The sequence below is a fragment of the Sorex fumeus genome, unplaced genomic scaffold (assembly GCF_029834395.1).
Source record: "Sorex fumeus unplaced genomic scaffold, SorFum_2.1 ptg000008l, whole genome shotgun sequence".
Classification (NCBI taxonomy): domain Eukaryota; kingdom Metazoa; phylum Chordata; class Mammalia; order Eulipotyphla; family Soricidae; genus Sorex; species Sorex fumeus.
Window position 1 is genome coordinate 40,284,177 of NW_026606065.1, and position 23,449 is coordinate 40,307,625.

The 23,449-nt window shown below is 36.6% G+C and overlaps 1 pseudogene; it reads right to left on the minus strand.

Moving 5' to 3' along the window:
• Positions 1-4,745: 4,745 nt before the first annotated feature.
• On the minus strand, positions 4,746-5,846 carry LOC130017920 (craniofacial development protein 2-like; annotated as a pseudogene).
• Positions 5,847-23,449: the final 17,603 nt, after the last annotated feature.

Here is a 23,449-nt window from a genome sequence, read left to right on the forward strand (position 1 = left end):
TCCTATTAGTTTTTCTAATTATTAATTTCTGTTTAATACATTAGTTAAACTTTCTTGGCTTAAAGCAAATATTTAAGTTTTCTCAAAATATTGTGAGTTGGAAATTCTATGCAAAGTTTCAGCTGATTTTGTCTTTGATTTATGTGCTATCTGGGTCTGAAAAATGTGTCACCAAGGTGATTTTTACTCACATTTATACTGAATGTGGTTTACTAGTGCTCTTTCTTTGTCCCAATCATTTTAATTTACTTAATTCTTCCCTGGGGCCACACACCACACTGAAACTGGAGAGTACTATGAGTATCAGAGGATACCTAAGGACTTTTTCATGTTTCGTCATCAGAGGAGGTTAAAAAAAAGTCAGAGAAATATGTCAATTGCTAACGTGAGATATTTTTGTGTAAAATAAAACTCTGAGAAACTATTTTCTCAGTAACTCAATCAGAAGTGAGGCCTGAGTATCTCAGTCATTGCTCAAAAGACTATCAGGAAGATTCTGAGGAAGAAATAATAAGAGACAAGAAAAAGTTGAGGTATGTTAAACCAGAAGTAAATTTTCCAACGTTTGGCAGCATCCTTGTTTTCAACTGTAGAAGGATTAAAATGTTCTGGCTTTTGGAACTTTGTTCATGGGAAACACTGAACGAACATAGTTTAGAGTTAAAAATTGATTTCAACGTAAAATTGAACTAAATGATGTGCCTCAAATATATCACTTGATTACTTGACTTCCCGTTAATCATCGATTTGCTCGAGAGGGCACCAGTAACTTCTCCATTTGTCCCTGTCGTCTTGCTAGTGTAGCCCAATGGCATCTGTTCTTTCTAGGAACACGAAGAGCCTCAAACCAATCGTTCATGGTCTTGATGAAGAAGTCTGATCATCTGGTTGGTGGGCGGCCATATGGTCTTTTGACATCCCGTGGAATCCAGCCTGTAACGGCTCTAGTTCAGCGGTCATCTCTAAATCTCATTACGTGACCAGCCCATCTGATTTTTGACGTCTTGGAAAACGAGACAGCGTCCCTGATTCTTGATCGTAGACAGAGGTCAGAACTCTGGATTCTTTCTTTCATTTGAGTGAAACATGATACTCCAAGCATAGCTTTTTCAATTCCTCTTTGAGAGACCCAAATAGCATTCTCATCCTGTTTGCATAGGGATCAGGTCTCTGAGGCATATGTTAATGCAGGAAGAACAGTGAAATCAAAGAAATGTGCCCAGAGCTGGAGGTTATTTGTCCTCTTAGCTATTTCTTCGATGCTCTTGAAGGCCTTCCAAGCCGCTCTCTTCCTGCTGTGCAGCTCAAGTGCCAGGTCATTTGTCATGTTGACTTCTCAACCTAGGTACACATAACTGTTGTATTCGGAGATGGTGGTTCTGTTGAGAGTGAATGGAGTGTCAGGAACGAGGCTGTTTCTCATAAGCATTGTCTTCTTAAGATTCAACTGCACTCTGACTTTTCCATACTCATGGTCGAAGTCGGCCAGCATTTTTGCCACTTGGCTAATTTTTCATGTTATTAAAACAATGTCATGAGCAAAGCAGAGGTGGTGTAGTTGCCGACTATCTATCTTCACTCTCATTCCTTCCCATTCCAGTTGCCGCATGATGTTCTCGAGGGTGACAATAAAGAGTTTCAGTGAAATGGTATCACCCTGCCGAACCCCACTCTTGAGATGGATGATTACTTCTTTGTAGAATGGTGAGATCCTGGTAGTGAATCCGTAATACAGCTCACGGAGGATCTTGATGTATTGAGTTTGAATGCCCTGATTGGCTAGGGCTTCAATGACCGCTTCCGTCTCAACAGAATCAAAGGCCTTCTTTAAATCAATGAACCTTAGACAGTGGCATCCTGAACTCCAAAGAAACATCAATGAGCTTGGTTATCGTGTGGATATGGTCGATGGTGCTGAATCCTTTGCGGAACTCGGCTTGCTGGCATGGTTGTCCTTCATCTAGTGTTCTGCCAATCCTTTTCAGGATGACTCGAGTGAACAACTTGGAGATGACAGACAATAGGCAGATCAGGCGATAGTTTCCAATGTCATGAATGTCACCGGGAGATTCCCATTCCCAGCAGTACAGTTCTGCTGGTTTTCCATTGGGACGGATTCTTGCAATTAGACAGGTAGCTTGTGAAGAGTCGAGCCAGCGTATTGATGAGTACTGATGGCAGGTTCTTCAGGTGTTCAGGTCTGACCTTTTCTGGGCCCTGTGCTATTCATTTCTTTACTGACAAAACGGCGTCTTGGATTTCAAAAGGGAGAAGACTGGGAAAGACATATCCATCCTGTAGAATTTGGTATGTCAGCAGGTGGACATGGCTATCGAAGAGATCTGAGTAGAAGTCATGGATAATCTTCTCCATTGCCCTTCTGGAAGATGTGATAGATCCATCAGGACCTCAGAAGGCAGTCATCTTGGTCTTGTAGTTGGCGAAGGACAGGTGAGCCTTATGCATACGTTTCACGCCTTCTGCCGCATCTACCAACACTTCTGCTCTTTTCTCTTTGAGGTCTTCCTTGATCACATCTCTGCACTTCTTTGTGAGCTCAGACTTCGCTTGCAGTTGCCTGAGGCATGCGCCAAACCATGTTGGTGAATAAGCTCAAGAGTTTTCAAAGACAGGCTCTTTTTTTTTTGTGGCCATCTCTCTCTTGGCATTCCTCGTACAATCATGGAGGTGCTGAACCAGTCGATCATATACCTCATCAATGTTGTCAACAATGGCATCTTCCATATTGCAGCAATAGTGCCAAAGAGCTCCCAGTTGGTGGTTGTTCTAGGAGTTCTCTTCTTACACTTTGCAGCCCTTTCTCCCCACTCTGTGAAGTAGAATTTTGCACGAAGAAGATGGTAGTCCGATCCCGTTTGGAATTTTGGGACAACAGGGACATCAGTCAGGCAAAACCGTCGATTGAATATGATGTGGTCTTTTTCGTTGTGGAATCATTCACCGGGAGATTCCCATGCCTCAAATATACATTCACTTATCACTTAATCACTTAATTCCCGTTATTCATCGATTTATTCAAGCGGGTGCCAGTAACGTCTCCATTCATCCCGGTTGCGTGTTAGCGTAGCCCAATGGTATCTGTTCGTTCTAGGAACATGCAGAGCCTCAAACCGATCATTTAGGGTCTTGACGAAGAAGTCTGACCATCTTATAGGTGGGCGTCCACGTGATCTTTTGATGTCCCGTGGAATCCAATCAGTAATGGCTCTAGTTCAGCGGTTGTCTGTAAACCTCATTACGTGTCCAGCCCATCTGATTTTTGATGTCTTGGCAAATGAGACAGTGTCCCTGATTCTTGAGCGTTGACGAAGATCAGAACTCCGGATTCTATCTTTCATTTGAGTGAATCGTGATATTCCAAGCATAGTTCTTTCGATTCCTCTTTGAGAGACCCGAATAGCGTTCTCATCCTGTTTTCGTAGGGTCCAGGTCTCCGAGGCATAAGTTAATGCAGGAAGAATAGTGGAATCAAAGAGATGTGCTCGTAGCTGGAGGTTCTTTGTCCTTTTAGTTATTTCTTCAATGCTCTTGAAGGCATTCCAAGCTGCTCTCTTCCTCCTGCGCAACTCAGGTGCCAGGTCATTCATCATGTTGATTTCTCGACCTAGGTATATAAAACTGTTGCATTCGGAGACGGTGGTTCCATTGAGAGCGAATGGAGCATCAGGAACAAGGCTGTTTCTCATAAACATTGTCTTCGTAAGATTCAGTTGTAGTCCGACCTTTCCACATTCACGGTCAAAGTCGTTCAGCATTTGTGCCGCTTGGCTGATGTTTGGTGTTATTAGAACGATGTCATCAGCAAAGCGGAGGTGGTGTAGTTGCCGACCATCTATCTTCACTCCCATGTTTTCCCATTCCAGTCGTCGCATGATGTTCTGGAGGGTGGCACTGAAGAGTTTTGGTGAAATGGTATCACCCTGCCGAACCCCTCTCTTGATATGGATGATTACTTCTTTGTAGAATGGTGAGATCTTGGTAGTGAATCCGCAATAGAGCTCACGAAGGATCCTGATGTATTGAGTTTGTACGCCCTGATTGGCTAGGGCTTCCATGACCGCTTCCGTCTCAACAGAATCAAAGGCCTTCTTTAAATCAATGAACGTTAGACAGAGCGGCATCTTGAACTCCCGAGATACCTCAATGAGCTTGGTTATTGTGTGGATATGGTCGATGGTACTGAATCCTTTTCGGAATCCAGCTTGTTCACATGGTTGTCCTTCATCTAGTGTTCTGCTAATCCTATTCAGGATGACTCGAGTGAATAGTTTGTAGATGACAGACAATAGGCAGATTGGGTGATAGTTGCCAATGTCGTGGATGTCTCCTTTCTTGTATAGTAGTACAGTCCTGCTGGTTTTCCATTGGGATGGAAACTTGCATTCAGACAGGTAGCATGTGAAGCGTCGAGCCAATGTACTCATGAGTACTGATGGTAAGTTCTTCAGGTGTTCTGGTCTGATCTTGTCTGGGCCAGGTGCTCTTTGTTTCTTTACCGACGAGATGGCATGTTGGATTTCGGAAGGGAGAACATTGGGAACGACATATCCATCATGTGGTATGTGGTATGTGGGCAAGTGGATGTGGCTATTAAAGAGATCTGAGTAGAAGTCATGAATAACCTTCTCCATTGCCCTTCTGGAAGATGTGATAGATCCATCATGATGTCGGAGGGCAGTCATCTTGTTTTTGTAGTTGGTGAAGGACAGGCGGGCATTACGAATGTTTTTCCCAGCTTCTGCTGCATCTACCAGTACTGCTGCTCTCCTGTTTTTGAGGTCATCTTTGATGGCTTCTCTGCACTGTTTTGCCAGTTCGGATGTTCGCTTGTGGTTGCCTGAGGCATGTGCCAAGCCACGTTGGCGAATAAGTTCAAGAGTGTTCGAAGAAAGACGGTTTTTTGTGGTTATCTCTCTCTTGGCATTCCTTGCACAATCATGGAGGTGCTGAATCATTCGATCATATTCCTCATCAATCTTGTCAATGACGGCATCTTCCCATGTTGCCGCAGTAGAGCCAAAGAGCTCCCAGTTGGTGGTTGTTCTGGGAGTCCTCTTCTTAAACCTTGCATTCTTTTCTCCTCGTTCTGTTAGGGAGAATTTTGCATGAAGAAGACGGTGGTCTGATCCCGTTTGGAATTTTGGGACAACAGCAACATTGGTTAGGCAAAACCGCCGATTGAATATGATGTGATCTATTTCATTGTGGAACCGTCCATCGGGAGACTCCCATGTCCAACGTTTAGATTCAGCCTTTTGGAATTGTGAGTTACCATGGAAGGTTTTGGTTGACATGATGAACTCAGACAGTCTGTCACCCTGTACGTTCCATTCCAGGCCATGGGTTCCGATGTGGAGTTCATCGACTGATCTTCTTGGTCCTATCTTGGCATTAAAATCACCGACAATGATCTTGTAGAAGGTGTGATCTTCTTTATAGAACTTCTCCAGCTCCATGTAGAATTTCTCAGTTTCTCTTTCACCATAACTGGATGTTGGTGCATAGACAACAAAGATAGAAACTGCAGGTAGTGAGCCACATTTATTCAAGTGTAATTATCCGAATCGGGTTGTTAGGCATTCGAATGAATCAATGCTCGTGACTAAGTTTGTGTTGACAAGGATACCGACACCACCGATGCCTCTTTTATCACATGTTCCAAGGAACAGTTCTTCTCCAGTGTCGAAAACAGCATGATGGGACTGATGTCTTCTCGTTTCGGTCAGACCAATGATGTCGTACTTGATCTTTCGCGCTTGTATCATAAGGTCGTCAATGGATGCAGCAGATGCCAGTGTACGAGCATTAAAAGTACAGACAATCATTTTTGTTTTTCTGTGTTTTGGCAGCCTATGTCTGCCTTGGTGTTTTATCAGCCTCTCCTTCCATATCCTTCTCAACTCTGCATATTCAGGGTTAGAGAAATGAGATCCATTTATTACTGGATTTGGCATATCAATTTGGTCTATTTGGCATAGACCACGGATAGCTTGCCAGGCTCTGCCGTGCTGGTTGGATATTTAAGGTACCCTGAAAACTTAGAGAAAAGTAAATAAATAGTCGCGCGGCCACGAATGCGGCCACACGCTCCCGGGAGCTTGTTGTGATAATCTCTGGATCCTGGCCGTTGTTGGGGTTACACGGCAGTTGGAGGATGTAACTGTCCATCTACTGACAGGTCTAGTCCCAAACCGTGCAGGCTTGGAGATTTCAGCCCTGGGTCCCACACACCTGGGTTCCTCTGCCAGTTCTGTTATGTCTGAGGCTTATCCAAGTGTGTGGAGAGTGGCCCCAGTAAGGCCTTGGTTGGGGCCTGGAGGTCTTCAGCTGTTGGGCCCTGGCGAGGATAGTCAGACACAGGGTAGGAGATATTAATAATAAATAATAATTAATAATAAAATATTATCTTTCATATTTCCTGTTCAGAGAAACATGAGTATATAAAGTAACGATCAATGACTGTCCTTTTCAGAAATTAGGGGAAGGTGGCAAATAAATGGCAGAGATTTTAAGTAACTTTGTCACTGATGGGAACAAAAATCAGAAAACAAGAAAATGTTTAGGCTCATAATTAAATAATTATTTGTAGGATTTAAGGTGACTGCTTTAGCTAATAAAGTACAAAAACACCCACTATAAAAATATTGTCTCTTCAGTGTCAGAGCAACCAAGGAAGAAGTTTTAAGAGTCACAAGGTAAAACTCCCCACCCCAAATTCCACCCAAAATCTTCCAGATCTGTCTTTTCTCTGGTTTTCCATGGGAAATTATTTTGGAAATGGTTGTATCCAGCTTTGTCATATGTTATTACTTTTAGTAGTAAAAGCTACTTTGTTCTCTAAATCATAGTTGTAAATTCATTCGTATAAAAAACTGAAACGATCCGTAAAGATAAGCAGAACAAAATGCCACTGGTTTAGAATAATACATGTTGTAGGGTAAAACATATGGACCACTATGTGGGCTTACAGTACAATCAATTAAAGAAATTAGGCCCAAAATAAGTTTTGAGAAATTGATGTATAAGTGAAATGAGTCAGAGAGAGGATCAGATATAGAAGTACTGCACTCATTTGTGGAGTATAAAATAATATAACATGAGACTGACACCCAAGGACAGTAAATACAAGGGCCAGGAAGATTGCTCCATAATTGAAAGCCTCCCTGTGGAGTAGAGGAGGAGAAGGCAGCTGGAATAGAGAAGGGATCACTAAGAAAATTATGGTTGGAGGAATCGGTTGGGATGGGAGATGTGTACTGAAAGTCGATAAAGGACCAAACATAATAACCTCTCAGTATCTGTATTGCAAACCATAATGCCCAAAAGTAGAGAGAGAGTATGGGGGATCTTATCTACCATGGAGGCAATGGGAAGGTGGGAAAGGGGGGTCATACTGGGGATATTGGTGGTGGGACATGTGCACTGGTGGAGGGATGGGTATTTGATCATTTTGTGATTGTAACTCAAATATGGAAGCTTGTAACTATATGTCACAGTGATTCAGTAAAATTTTTAATAATAATCTATTTTTATATGCAAAAAATTTCCAAATATTATGCAATAATGAAAATAATGTAGAGATGAGTGGGACAAACTAGATATTAGAATTATATAATGGAAACTAAAGGAAGAGTATATTTTATATATTTTAGTTCTATAAATAAACGGCTTGGGTTCAGAATTTGTTTAGAAAAATTACCCCACAAGTTGTAGATATTCTATAGAAAACATGTCAAAGCTATAGAGAAAAAAAACAGAATAATAGGAGATAATTTGTTTTACTTTTACTTTAATAATGAACAGAAAATAATGAATGGGAAATTATTTATAATTATAAAAATAATATGAGAATTGAGTCTACGAATTAACAAATATATATATTTCTTGTATTTTTGGCAAATTTTATAGTTATAAAGTAAAAGGGAAGAAGTTAATTGAAAATCAAAATAAAACCCTTATGCTCATATAGTTTTCACCTTTAACAGCTGTCAAAATCAAACAAAACTAAAAATATAGGCAATGAATTTTATTAAACTAGTCTGAACTGAAGGATTTTTATTGAATTGAATTACTAATTCATCACATGACTAATACAAATACATCAAAAGTAAGAAACTATGTAAGTTTCATCACACACACAAACACGCACGTGCACACACACACACACACACACACACACACACACACACACCCTAAACCTCATATCTCCTAATCAGATAACTCAAGGTGGACTAAAAAATCCTTCGACTATAAATTAATTTATGGAAATGCATGAGATCAGAGATTATAACGTATTTCTTATTTGTTATTAAAATTAAGTAAACGAATGAATGTTGCCATAAGTATTGCAGGAAGTTCTTAAGTAAATAAGATGTAAATGAAAAAAGTTAAAGTTTCTTTTTGTTGTTTTTTGTTTAGGTTTTTGGCCACACCTAACTGTGCTCAAGGAACCCTCCTAGCTGGATTCGGGAAACCATATATGATGTCTGGGATTGATCCCAGTTTGGCCATGTTTAAATACCCTTACCTACTATACTACTTTTTTGGTCCCAACAGTTTCTTTTGAAAAGAGGGAAAACATCTGCCAGATTTCTTTTTTCAAAGCTCTTAGGAATGAACAAACAGTCATGTCATCACATTTTTAAACAAAAGTTTAGGAAATAAAGATGCCTCGAATATACCCAAACCTGTTCATGCTCTTCTTAGCTACTTACTTCTGAACCATTTGCAACCTTGGGCATTGCTAAGTGTCAACCTGGGGTTTCCTGACACAACATCCTTGCATTATAGCAATACAAGAGAGATAACTTGGTTCACAGGAGACACTTGAAAAGTATCAAGTCTGGGGCTGGAGCGATAGCACAGTGGGTAGGGCATTTGCCTTGCACGCGGCCGACCCAGGTTCGATTCCCAGCATCCCATATGGTCCCCTGAGCAGCGCCAGGAGTAATTTCTGAGTGCATAAGCCAGGAACAACCCCTGTGCAATGCCAGGTGTGACCCAAAAAGCAAAAAAAAAAAAGTATCAAGTCTAAAATTTTGAACATTGAACAATACTTCTCAGGGTAGACCATTGTTAAAAGTAAAATTTTCTGGCTGGAGCAATAGTGCAGTAGTTAGGGCATTTGCCTTGTATGTGGCCTACCCGGGTTTCGTTCCCAGCATCCCATATGGTCAACTGAGCACCGCCAGGTGTGACTTCCTCCCAAAAAAGTAAAATTTTCTACACATATACGCTTTAAAATATATATATATATGTAATCTGAATAGTTATACGTTCTTTTTTCTGGTATAAGGTGAAAAAGCAATTTTTCCCTTCCTAATCTTGCTAAATTTTTTTTACTAGGGCTTTGAATCATCCTCAATTTCAGTACTGAGTATTGAAAATATTTTACAACAATCCTCTGAAGTTTAGACGTAAAAATAAGGGAAATAATTTTTAGCAAATGAATTATGGTACCTATAAAATTATATCTCATATTGTTCATAACTAATATTTTTCTTAATGACCACCTTTCTAAGAATCTTTGTATCTTTCTTCTCAGATAAGTTAAAGTGCATTTTAGGGAAACTTATTTAATATCCAGATGAGTTATATTGTAAGGCATTTTAAGATTTCAATTTACGTGCTAGGAAGTGTAGCAGAGAGGTCTCAGATTTCATTTTATGGCATATTTTAGAAGTCGTTATTGCTTTGTATGGATATTTATTACCAACACCACCACACACCTTATACAATTTTTCCCTAACTTGCTGCAAAGTCAACCCGGCAATATGAATAGATATTGGATAATAACATGTTTGACATAGAATATTTCTTTTGGATATTATTTGAAAATTCAGGAATATATTTGCATTTATTTAAAATTAGAAATAGTGTCTTTTTTAATTAGGGAAAACACCCTTCATTTGCCCTGGAAAATAAACAATGGCTTGCTGTAATTGTAGGCTCATACTTCTAATGGAAATTGTCTCAGTTGGATTATGTATTGTTTTACTGTATGTTTTACTCTTCATAAAATATTTGCTGTATTTGATCTCTTAAATAGATCCTGGTACTATAAAATAAAATAATATTTGCTCAAACTTGATGCTATAGTTTAAAATCAAGGGCACTGTGGCACTTTTCTATAATGGTACTTTTCTATGATTGTGTGTATTTATAATGTATTTTTCCAGAAAGAGAATAGGAGTTTGATATAAAATGGAAATGTCATACATATTGAAACAGTTCAAACACAGATGATTTTGCAAATTATGTGTCATTTCAAATCTTCATATTCTCTTCATTTAATGTGAAAGTTATAGTTAGAAGTAAAGTGACATTATACTTAGTAATGGTTGGATTTTAGTATATCCAATGCGATAGCTACATACATCAAATCTTTTCAAAAGAATAATATCTGTAGCTGAATATAATAACCCAGGAAACTTAAATAAATAAATAAATAAATAAATCTGATTTTTCCTTTAACTTTTTCTATTTAGATAAAATAGAGAATTACCAATTACACAAGTTTAGATTATTTTCTAGTGTTCATCTTTAGAAAGATGCTAAATTTTAGCTCTTCACCTATCTGGAACATAGTTTTACACAGGAATTATAGAATTGTTAAAAAAACAATAATTTCATCCACTTTATTCAAATTGTGTCTGTCAATTTATAGTAATTATTCTTTAGTATACCTCATATTTAAGGGGGCTGGAGCAATAGCACTGTGGGTAGGGTGTTTGCCTTGCGCACGGCCAACCCAAGTTTGATTCCCGGCCCCCGTACAGTAGAGCCTGGCAAGCTTCCCATGACGCATTTGATATATGAAAAACAGTAACAATAACGTACTCATCATGTTTCTGGAGTGAGCAGACACCATTCGGCTACACAATCACGTCATACGAACAAATAGAAAGGTTACTGGCACCCCTTGACAATCGATGAGCAATGGGAAGACAGTGACTGTGACAGTGACATTTTTAAGACCTCTGTCTTCATGTAAATAGGTCATAGTTAATGAGCTAATTATTTGCCTGAGCTGACCACCTATTAATACCTGGGGACCCAGAGTCCATGTGTGAATACTGGGGAATACAAATAATCCATCCAGAAAATTAAATGTAATTTAATTTTTAATGATTTTATACCCACATCTTGTAAAAGTAATAGAACAAAGTAGAAGACACTAGCATAAAATATAATCAATTATAATTTATTTCTTATATGCATTATGTGTACTTATACACTGGTAATAGTCATAGTGATAATATATTAGCAATATTAATAACAAACGAAGTTTATTCAAAATAATATTGCAAGGTAGAAATTTTAGTACTTGATGGATCAGAAAAGAATTGCCAAGAAGTCTTTCTACATAACACTTTTATTGTATTTTTTCATAATGAAGGGTTTATATGATATTCCTGAAAAGTTACTTCTATAACTCATTAGTTGATATTACTTGATCAGGTAAATCAAAGGCACAATAGGTAATATATAAAAATTTTCATTTAATTTCAACTCTAATTTGATCTTTGATCTCAAGTAATTTTCTGATCTATTACAATGTTCCCAAAATATTAATCAAACACAAAGAATGAAAAGGTAAACATATCACTTTATAATATAATTTAAAAGTTCATGTATCTAAATATACATTCTGCTTAACAAACATATACTTCCATTCAATCCCAACATAATATTAATAAAATGTATATTATCATGCTACAAATGCTAAACAACTCCAATTTTAAAATTGTTTTGCATAATGATAGCTGTTTTCCTGCTAAAATTAAAATCAAATGTATACTGCTTAAATATAGTGTTGCTTATGCATTCTTAATGGAAAATTATACCTTTGAATCCACAGCTATGAAAACAACTGACTTTTGCAGAATGATTTCTCTCATATGTGGGATTTAAAGATACACAGCAAGATAGCAGCAAAGATCCCAAGGCAACATAAATGAAGATCAAATGAGATTGAGGTGTTTGAGAAGCAGGAATGGGTACTTAGAGGAGAAATGTGAATATACTGGTGATTTGAATAGAATTATGTGCAGGAGAAACCGTTAATGGTAACCACAGAATCTCAATCAACTAAAAATAGAAAACAGAAAAGAATAAAACAACTGGCATTGTTCATTATTTCTGATGTTGCTCCTAAAATCATACATTTTTTTAACCAAACAGAAGCTACCTTATTATTCAATTACCCAAAGAATAACCATAACAATCCTATAATTTTCACCAAGAAGACAGGTCTACAGGGATTAAGGGGGAAACATAATGAAATGTCAAATAATAAGACGCACTACACTACTTTCATTCTTATCAAGTGGCACATAAAGACCCAAATAAAGGAGCTAAATAAAACAAGCAAACTTAATTATTCTATAAAATCAAATGAGGGATTAATGGTAGAAAGAAGGAAGGGGGTTATCAAATTAAATAAAATTGGTCAATTGTAATATGAGAGATAGGATTGGACTTTTAGTAGCGAACTTAATATAGCATCCAGATAGATTGATATATGTTATGTTATAATGTAATATTACTTCAACAAAGTATTTTTAAAACTAAAGCCATAATAAAATATGTTCTTTATGCTAAAAGTCTTTGAGCCTTAGACCTCAGAATAAAGTTTAATAAATTTTTATGTTTAAAGACAGAAAGTCATGAGACTTTTTATTTATTTTCTCATTTCAGTTCAGTTAACGTTGCTAAGCAAATACTGTTCTCAGCACCTGAAGATGATCATAGTATCAACTCAAGTTAATTCCTAGATTGATCTGAGTGTACTGTTTCATATTGATAATATTGAAGATAAATAATTTTAGGAATAAACATTTATGAAAACAGAGTTATAGAGGTTTTTGGCAAACTAGCACTTAAAGAATATTGGGTGGGAGATTTTATCATTGAATAAATCTTATAATTAATTATAATATTAGTATTGCATGAAGCAAAGAAAAATATCTTTCATATATTCTTTCAAGTTCCTTCTCAGATATTTTGCATGCAAAAGTTGTGATGAAATTATTCAAAGAACATTGTTTCAGTTTTGTTTCATTGATGACAACTATGATGTAGAGATTGGCATTTGTTGTCTTAATATGGTTTTGAAGATGGATAATCAATCCAGATTTACATTTCTGACAGTTTAGAAGCATAGTGTAACCAAGCAAATTGAATATGAAGCAAGACATGATAAATTTCTTGTGAATAATCACATTTCCAAATATTGTTTCCTGTCATTTCATAAATAATAAATGCAAATGTATCATAGTAAATTGATTGCTTATTGTCTATTTTCCTGAAGAGGGAACTGGATTATTAAATTACATTAGATTTATTCTTCAAAAATATTAACTAACCCCAGTGCAATGAGAATATAAGTAAGTAGGATACAGGTTAATAAGTTTAGAATTTATTCATTACTGAAATGATTCCTACAACATATATTTTCTGTAAGGTAAAGGTAAAGGCCCTCCCGTTGATCGTCGATTTGCTCCAGCAGGCCCAGTAACGTCTCCATTGGAGACTTTGTTGTTACTGTGTCTGGCATATCCAATACTCTCGGTAGCTTGCCAGGCTCTCCGAGAGGGGCGGAGTAATCGAGCTCGGGTCGGCCATGTTGGCCGCTTGTAAGGCGAACACCCTACCCACTGTGCTATATTTTCTGTACATTTGTGAAACAACATTTGAGACACTTTTCTAGGTGCTAAATATCAGACAGCAAAAAGCTAACCAGGACAGAGGCTGGAGCGATAGCACAACGGGTAGGGCGTTTGCCTTGCAAGCGGCCGACCTGGGTTCAATTCCCAGCTCCCAGCATCCCATATGGTCCCCTGAGCACTGCCAGGAGTAATTCCTGAGTGCAGAGCCAGAAATAACCCCTGTGCATTGCCGGATGTGACCCAAAAAGCCAAAAAAAAAAAAAAAAAAGCTCTCCAGGACAAATATCTGTTTTCTTTATGTTTTCTCTTTTGCTTAAAGAAAAAGTATATGCAAGATCATATAAATAAAAACACATTTTGGTAAATGGTCATATGCTTTAATCATTTTGTATAAACATTTTGCAACGTTACTTTAATATTTTTAAGTAATATTAAGTTGTTATTTATTTTTTTAAATTACAAAGCCCTACATATGTCACCAAAGCCATATATTCTAAGGTGACAGTTCTTTCTTTAAAATTTATAAGACAGATACTCTATTTTAATGTATCTTCTTATCTTAGGTTAGATTTTGCAAGTTATTAATAACTTTAATGGAAGATTAGCTACTATTCAGATTTACAGGTCCAGAAATTGTGATTTACTCAGTAACAATAGGAATAGTAATCTGACAGTTCTATTTGTATAATTTGTCTGAACACAAGGAACAACTTGCACAGAGGTATTTTGATTAATATTAAAATAGAACACTGCTTATTTCTTAACTATTTTCAGAGCTGGTTATGAGTGGCTCATAAAATTGTACAGACACTTATGTATATGAAAGTTAAAATTCTTTATACAGATAAAATATGTTTAAAACTTCTTATTATTTCATTTTTATTTCTATTTGAATATCACTCGCACTATAGCATAAAATCCTATTATGTTATGCCAGTGGTGAATAAAATATAACTTCTATTGAGCATGCAGATTCGCATCATTATTTTTTCTGATACTACAATTTGGAGATCCTCTTAATTGGTGACAGAAAACCTTCATATAAAACAAATACAAGAATCATGGAGACTCTTCATTCAACCATGTGGGAATTGAGTTGGCCTCATCCAAATTTTTACTATTTTTTTAAATTTTACTATAATTTCACTGTCTTTGGCCGTTAAGAGGGTAATGCATTATTAGTTCTTACATTATTAATGACTGGATATGAGGTGAAAACCTGCACAGTTTTTATTGACTTTATAGAGTGATATCCAGTTTCTGTTCCTTAAGAAGGCAAAATACAAGTTCCCTTCACAAGAGGGCTCTCCTGAGGAAGTACTAAGCATGAATTGGCAGACAGATATAAAAATAGAAGAGAAATAGGAGATAGTCCTATGTTTTATAGGTCTTGTGTGAGAATATACTGAACTTTAGGAGGGTCTAAGTTTAGGATTAAATAAATGGGACTAGAAAAGTCAGAGTCCAGTATACATAGCCACATCCTGATGGGCCATCATTATAGCCTTGATGAGGTACTTTCATTCTATTTTACTTTAAAGCTATTGTTCTGATGTCTACTCCAGTCTTTCAGCATTCAATGAAGCATTTGGTCATCCCATGTTCGGGTAACAAATATATGACAGTACATATTTGGTTTCTAGGTTCTGGTGGATAGCAAGAAAGATTAGTATATGGACCACTAAATATCTTTCCTCTCTCTTTTTTTTCTCTCTCCCAAACAGCTTTTTATTTTACAGCTCATTTAGACTTATGTTTGTAGACTTCAGCATCCTTCAAAATCGAGACATCCCTATCCAAGAGGAGTTATAGCACAGCAGGTAGGGTATTTATTTGCTTTGCAGGTGGCCAACCCAGGTTTGATTCTTCCATCTCTCTTAGAGAGCCTGGCAAGCTACCGAGAGTATCCCACCTGCATGACAGAGCCTGGCAAGTTACTCGTGGTGTACTCCATATGCCAAAAACAGTAACAAGAAGTCTCACAATGGAAACATTACTGGTGCCAGCTCGAGCAAAGTCTATGAGCAACGATAAGACAGTGCTACAGTGCCTATCCAAGGTAGCAAGCCCAATCATTTTTTTCACTTCTTATCCTCCTTGCCATTTTCCTTGTCACCCTACCACTCCACCACTCAACAATCTCTGCTTCTCCACCAATTCCATGTTCTTCTCTCCATGTCCCATCAGTGTTTTTCTTACCCTGCTCCTATTTCACTCATGGATAACCTGAATTTGCACTGACTGATAATTCCACCTCTCAGCTCTGCCTGCTATTTATGGTGATATCCAGTGTAAACAAAGTTTTGTAGAATTTACCAATCAGATCATCTATACTCTATCAAATAAGGTTTTGTGGGTTGGACAATCTGAGCACATGAAATGACAATCCCCTTCTCACTTTCTCTGTGAAATGTTATGTCTACAATTCTAATATAATTTTTAAAAATAGATGACGTGGCTTGAGACAGTACAGGAGTTAAAATACTGCCTTGCATGCAGTTGACCTTGTTCAATCCTTACTACCACATCTGGTTTTCTGCAGGTTGTGGCTCGACGCTCCTAAATAAAAACAAACAGATCATGACATTTTTCAATAATCTCCTACATCACTGAGATGCCTTAGTTGTTTAATTGTTCAATACTATTATGTATAATGATATAAAAACTGTTGACTCCCAAGCAAAACAACTTGATCAACTAGAATATAGAGGTTCTATACAGTTCTTTGTGTCTCAAAGACAATTCATTCTAAGTCACCTTATTTTCATGTATATTTCTGTTAGAATTACTTCATGCATTTCTGATATATTACCATTTTGTGATTGTTTATTGCCCATAATTCTACATATTGCCTCCAAATTCTGGAAATTATAAAAAAGTTATTTCTTTCTAATGACTCTCATGTCAGAGTCATTTCTAAAGGTGTAAAGATCTGTTAATTCTGACAGATACAGTGTCTTTTAACATATCCACTGTGACTTATGTAACCCACCCCCCACCCCTATGATGATCACAGTAAACTTTGATCTGTAATTCTTCTTTTTACCAAAAGTCATAGAAATGGAAACACATCTTGTGATAAAATGGAACTTTGATTATTTTTATTCTTGGTAGCACTTTGCCATCACTGAATAGAATTCCCTATCTTGATACATCATGTTGAATTTCCACTTGTATACTGAAGAATATGTTGGTTGTTTCCAGGTTTGGGAAAGTATAAGTAAAACTGCTGTTGGAGTCACATGCAGATTTTAGATGTAAATTTTTGTCCATTTAGTAACTAAACCCTTAGATAAAAAAAAAATCATACCTCAAAATTTTATTTTGTCTCACAAACTTAAAAAGTATTACAGTTTCCAATATATTCAGTAAGCAAACAATTTTTTAAATGGTTTATTTTATTTTGAGTTTGATAAAATCGGGGAGTAGAGTTGTTGCCCAAGAGGTACAGAGGTCTTTCCCAGCTATTTTCAGGCACCTGAGCAAGCAGTTCAACGGTTGGATCAGTTATGCATTGCTGGGTCTGGAGCTATAGCACAGCAGGTAGGGCAATTTCCTTGCAAGCAGCCAACCCAGGTTCAATTCCCCTAATCCCATATGATCCCCAAAGCACAAGCACCGCCAGGAGTAATTCTTGAGTGCAGAGACAGGAGTAACCACTGAGCATAGCTGGTGTGACTAAAAAAAAATAAAAGCAATGCATTGTCTGCACACTATACTCCTTAAACCATTTCTTACCTCCCAGCACCTAGTCTGAGACAAATTTTGATACAAATTAGTAGTTTTAAGTAGTACTGCACTGTCCTCCCATTGTTCATCGATTTTCTTGAGCAGGCACCAGTAACATCTCCATTGTGAGACTTATTGTTACTGTTTTTGGCATATTGAATACTTCACATGTAGCTTACCGGGCTCTGTAGTGCAGGCGGAATACTCTCGGTAGCTTGTTGGACTCTTAGGGAGGGGCGGAGTAATCAAACCCAGGTCAGCCATGTGCAAGGCAAATGCCCAACCCTCTTTGCTATTGCTCCAGCCCAGTTTTAAGTTAGGATTATTATTTTTAACTCGCTATGTTAAAATTGTCCCTCAGAAATTTATTTTAATAAAAAAAATCCTAATTAAATCAAATTTATATTGAAGTCTCAAGTCTATGAAGCTCTTAGATCAGCAATTTTAACATTAATGCCTACTATTCTATTTTACCATGTGACTGATAAATGTTGTCTATGTTCTTGAGTTTTCTGCATGCAATGCAAACACATTCTGAGATAAAATGCAATGCTGTTAGAGAAAAATTACTTCCTTATTCTAGCCAATATTTATTGGAGAAATTCCTTCTAATTGTAAGTAATGGAGCTACAAAGTAACAAACATTTAAATCTTTACTTCTGATTTCTATGATAGTTGTTTTGAGTCATTTTACAGCATTCAATATATATTTACAAGCTTAAAAATTCAGTTTGCCTTTACAACTCACTGAGGCTATGTGTGTAGATTACTGTCATTAGTGTTAAATTATTATTAATCCCACATTTTCTAAGTTTCACAATTCTACCAAGTGATGTAATATAAAAAACAATATTTCTCTTTATAGATATAACTTTGCTTCATAATGTTGAGACTTCTTTGCTTTAATAGTCACTATTTTCTTATTATTTTTATGATATTTACTATATTCTCTGAACAAAATTGGAGAGAAAATTCATATCACATTTAAAAATAATTAAAATCAATGATATTCAGTTTATAAATCAATAAAAATGGAATAGGACCAACATACCGAATTGTTACTGATATGCCCAGCATCATATGCAAATTATCATAACAAAGAAATTTGGTAGAAGTAGATAATTTAAAATCATCTAAAATATCCAAATATAAGTATTTTGAATCCTAACTTTGCCAAATGTGTTTTCTGAAATAAAATAAAAGTTTTTGATAATACAAACTCGAAGCCATATTGTTCTAAGACGATCATCAATGTATCACTGTATCACTGTCATCCTATTGTTCATTGATTTACTCAAACGGACAGTAATGCCTCCATTCATCCCAGGCCTGAGATTTTAGCGGCCTCTCTTTACTTATCTCTCACAATGCTCCATATTGGAGGCTCTTTCAGGTTCAAGGGAATGAGACCCATTATTGTTACTGTTTTTGGCATATCAAATACTCCATGTGTAGCTTGCCAGGCTCTGCCATGCAGGTGGGATATTCTTGGTAACTTGCTGGGTTCTCTGAAATATACATATCACTTGACATCCCGTTATTCATCGATTCACTCGAGCGGGCACCAATAATGTCTCCATTCATCCCTGTCGCGTGTTAATGTAGCCCAATGGCATCTGCTCATTCTAGGAACACAAGGAGCCTCAAATGGATCTTCAGGGTCTTGACAAAGAAGTCTGACCATCTCATAGATGGGTGACCACGTGATCTTTTGATGTCCCGTGGAATCCAGTCGGTAATGGCTCTAGTACAGTGGTCATCTCCAAATCTCATTACATGTCCAACCCATCTGATTTTCGACACCTTGGCAAATGAAACAGTGTCCCTGACTCTTGACCATCGAGGACGGTCGGAACTTTGGATTATTTCTCTCATTTGAGTGAAGCATGATACTCCAAGCATAGCTCTTTCTATTCCTCTTTGGGAGATCCGAATAGCATCCTCATCAGTTTTGCGTAGGGCCCAGGTTTCTGTGGTGTATGTTAATGCAAGAAAAACAGTGGAATCGAAGAGATGAGCCCAGAACCAGAGGTTCTTTGTTCTCTTAGCTATTTCTTTGACGTCCTTGAAGGCATTCCAAGCTGCTCTCTTTTTCCTGCATAACTCGGGTGCCAGGTTATGTGTATATATATATATATATATATATATATATATATATATATATAGCTGCAGTTGGTTCTACATGCTTGGGCCGAGCCTCACACATGAGAGAAGTCCCTTGAGAGAAGTCCCTTGGAACCCAGGTAATGCAGAACTTTGTGACCTTGGACTCTGCACGCAACAGAACCCTGTAGCAGAGATCCTTTACCTGTATCCCCCAGTCTCCAGTCTCCGGAGATTCAGGGGTCACACTATAAGCCACCTCCTGCTGTTGCCAGATAATCTCCTCATTGGCCACCCTCCAGAACTCACCTGCTACTCCTGGAAGGGAGCATAAAATGAGGCCCCATAACCATGCTACCGGACTCTGTGCCAGGCTTTTTGCACTCGGGGCACCCCAGAGGGGGCCGAGCAAGAGCCCTTCCGGCCCCAAGGTACCAAGCCCCTGCAAGTGACCTCCACTACGCAACTGCTGCCATGCTCCAAATCTCTTTCCACACACCTGAGAGGATCATATACATGTAAAATTTTGCAAAACAAGGTGAGTTTTCTTTTCTCATATAAATAATTTGCAGGAATATCTCTGAAATGTGAATAAGAAGGTGAAGGGAGGAAGAGGATGCTCAAATGTCTGACTTAACTCATAAAAAGAAATATGATGTTGAATAAGCATTTGCTGATATTAGGGTTGATGAATAAGAGAAAGAAATGAGAAATATAGAATAAAAATAGAAAAGCTAATATTTAAGGTTCAGTCAAATCATGGGGTAAGAGTGAGCTGCATTGCCTTCACAAATGTAAAGAAGTATTAGAAGTCTAGATATATAATTTAAAATATGTATAGTGAAAGTATGAATTTTCCCATTATATCTAAATAAACATTCACCTTTCCTTTTGTCTTCTCTTATTGGTTTCAATTATTTTTCTTCCCTCTCTCCACTTCCCCTGGCCTGTATTTCCATTACTTTCCTTTTTAAAAAATCAATGAATTAGGGGTTAGTGAGATAAAGGAACTGGATAAACACTACCAGGACTAATCCCTGAATGCAGACATTACCAGAAGTGAGTTCTGAGAACCACCAGTGTGGCCCAACACTTTCCCTCAAATCTAATAATTATAAGGAACTTTTGTTTTACTGTAATAAGCATATTATTTAGGCAAAGCACTCTATAATACAGTTTTCAACAAAATCCATAAAAAATTATATTCATTCATTGTTAATACATTAAATCTTTGAACTAGTCATTAGACATATATTGGATGAAAATGGTGCTTAACTCAAGGAATAATGACATTCTTTGCTTGTCTTCTCAATAAACCATTCCATTAGTAGAGTCAAATTTGATCACCACAAGGTTTATTCAGTAAACACGGTCAAACAGAAAGTTTCTTCTCAAAACGTATAAGATTTGGATATAGTAATTGAATATATATATATATATATATGGTATTTGGAATTTGAGACTGCTGCAATAACATAATGATAAAAATTAGTAATACATGATGTGAATAATAAGCACAAATTTCAGTCCTAATTAGAGCACAGACAGCTATTTGAAAACAAACAACAATACTATAACATTATTGTGTTGGTTCTTCTAGCCATATTGAATGAAGTTTTTATATTAGACCAAAGATTATTTCTAGAATGGGCAAATATTGAAAGCTTTTTCAGATTTTTCTCTATGAATGCATTAAATCTTAATTTTAATGTATTCTCTGTAATTTCTCTAAATATAATGACATTTTTTGTAATCTGAAAAATATTTGTGGCTCTTTTATTTCATTAAATACACTTATACACAGAACAAATTGAAGTTATTAAATGGGTGCCAATATATTTTTTAACAAAGTTAAGTTTGAATTGTCTTGACATTTTAACTAATGTGTAAACATCGTCCTAGTTAACAAGCATTGCATGTTCGATTTTCTTTATTAGTATTTTTTGTTTGTTTAGAGGAAAAACCTGATTGGGCATATCCTGGCTCTGTCTCAGTGAAAATTTATAATGCAGCTGTAGAATGCGGTGCTGGGGATTGAACCTGGGTTGGCCCTAGGGAAGGAAATATCCTTACCTGCTGCACTGTTTTTTTTTTTTATATCAAAGCTTGAAATTTTAATAATAAAAAATTCCAGATATGCAGCAAGGTAGCAACCAAGATCCAAAGACCACATAATGCGATAAGTCAATTGAGCTGCAAAAATATTAGATGGAGGGGTGCTGAAGTCCTTGTGCAAGGGAGATAGGTACACTGGTGATGGATATGGTGTTGAAATAATCGTCATGTGAAAACATTATTAATAGTATTGTAAATCATTCTATCAAATTACTTTTTAAAAAACCCACATGCATTCAGCATTTTTTTCTTTTAGTTCTCAACATACAGATACATAGTTTTTCCACTAACCCATATGTATAACAATATTTATTAGATTTTTTGAATTTAAAAGGCATCTTATTACCACAGATTTTTTGCTTTCAAAACTTCATATGATTGATGAATAAAGATTCTATCCTCAATCTGCTTTTTTAAATGCCTGCTAAACTATTGTTTTCCACAATTCTCATTGCTTCTTAATCTTGGGATGGAAATATGTGTTTTCATATGATGTATTGTTTTTCACTTAAAATTTGAGAACTAAACCTAAAAGAGATTTGTCAAATAAGATTACCCAAATCATTTTTTCAAGATTACTGATAGTTTTTAAATCTTCAAAAGTGCTAAATCTTAAACTGTGCTATGTTATGTAAACATCTACAGGTGTACAATAGTTATGCTTATTTTTAATCTGGTATAGTATAGTTAATATTTCTCTTTAACCTTCTCTAGAAACATTATTGTTTTCCTTCAAAGTGCATCAGTGTCTGTACTTTCTTCACCTGCTCTGTGCAGCATTTAGAATGTAATAGAGATGACGTTGACACCCTTGCTACGCTGCTATATTCAATTTTGCAGTCGTTAGCAATTCCATACAAGAGCCTGTCATTACACTGACTCTATTTCTTGTGAAAACTCAAGAAATTTATCTCAGACTGTTTATTTCAGAGACAGGTACGCTAAATTGGTATGGGAGATATACATGTTCACTTTTATTGAATATCCTTTTGGCTTATGCTATGACAAGTAAATTTCCATTTTGAAGTTGATGGTAAGCAGCCTCTAAGCAGGTAGCAGTAGTATTAGCAGCATAAAGCAAATGCAATAATCCCATTATCAATCCCTTTGCTTCCAGCCTATTCCCTACCAAAATCAATCATTTTAACTGCTGCTATAAAATTTTCCAAAACATCACTTTCATCATGTCATAATGCTGGCCAAAACATTATAGTTATTAAATTTTATTGCCTCAAAGAATAAGAATAATTTTCTTTCTACATTTTTTTCTGCTGTTAGTTTCCAAATTAGATTTATACCTAATTTTTGAACTCCAATGCTTTCTGTGTGAACAATCATTTTTACTGAGTCTTCACATTGCAATACTTTTATTTTCTGACCATGTTGAACTGGGACTTGAAAAAAAATTTTAAAAATAAACATCTCTATTTTCAGTTGGAAATTTTAGAACTGGTATCTGACTTCTTAGTGCCCTGCTCTTCAATTGGAGTTGATTTGGTTACAAATGATCTGACCTATAAGAATATGGATGTGAAATTATAATATATTGAATTATCTTTGTTTTTAATAATGTCCGATTTTTCACTTATCTATAATTTAGTGAGAGATAGGACAGCAGTGGGGCATTGCCTTGCACATGGCCGGCTGGGCTGACCCCCGTTTGAATCCTCTGCCCCTCTCTGAGAGCCCAGCAAGCTACTGAGAGTATCTCGCCCACACGGCAAAGCCTGGCAAGCTATCCATGACAAATTCGATATACCACATGTAAGTGAGATTGCTCTGTGTTTGTCATTCTTGTTCTGACTTCATTC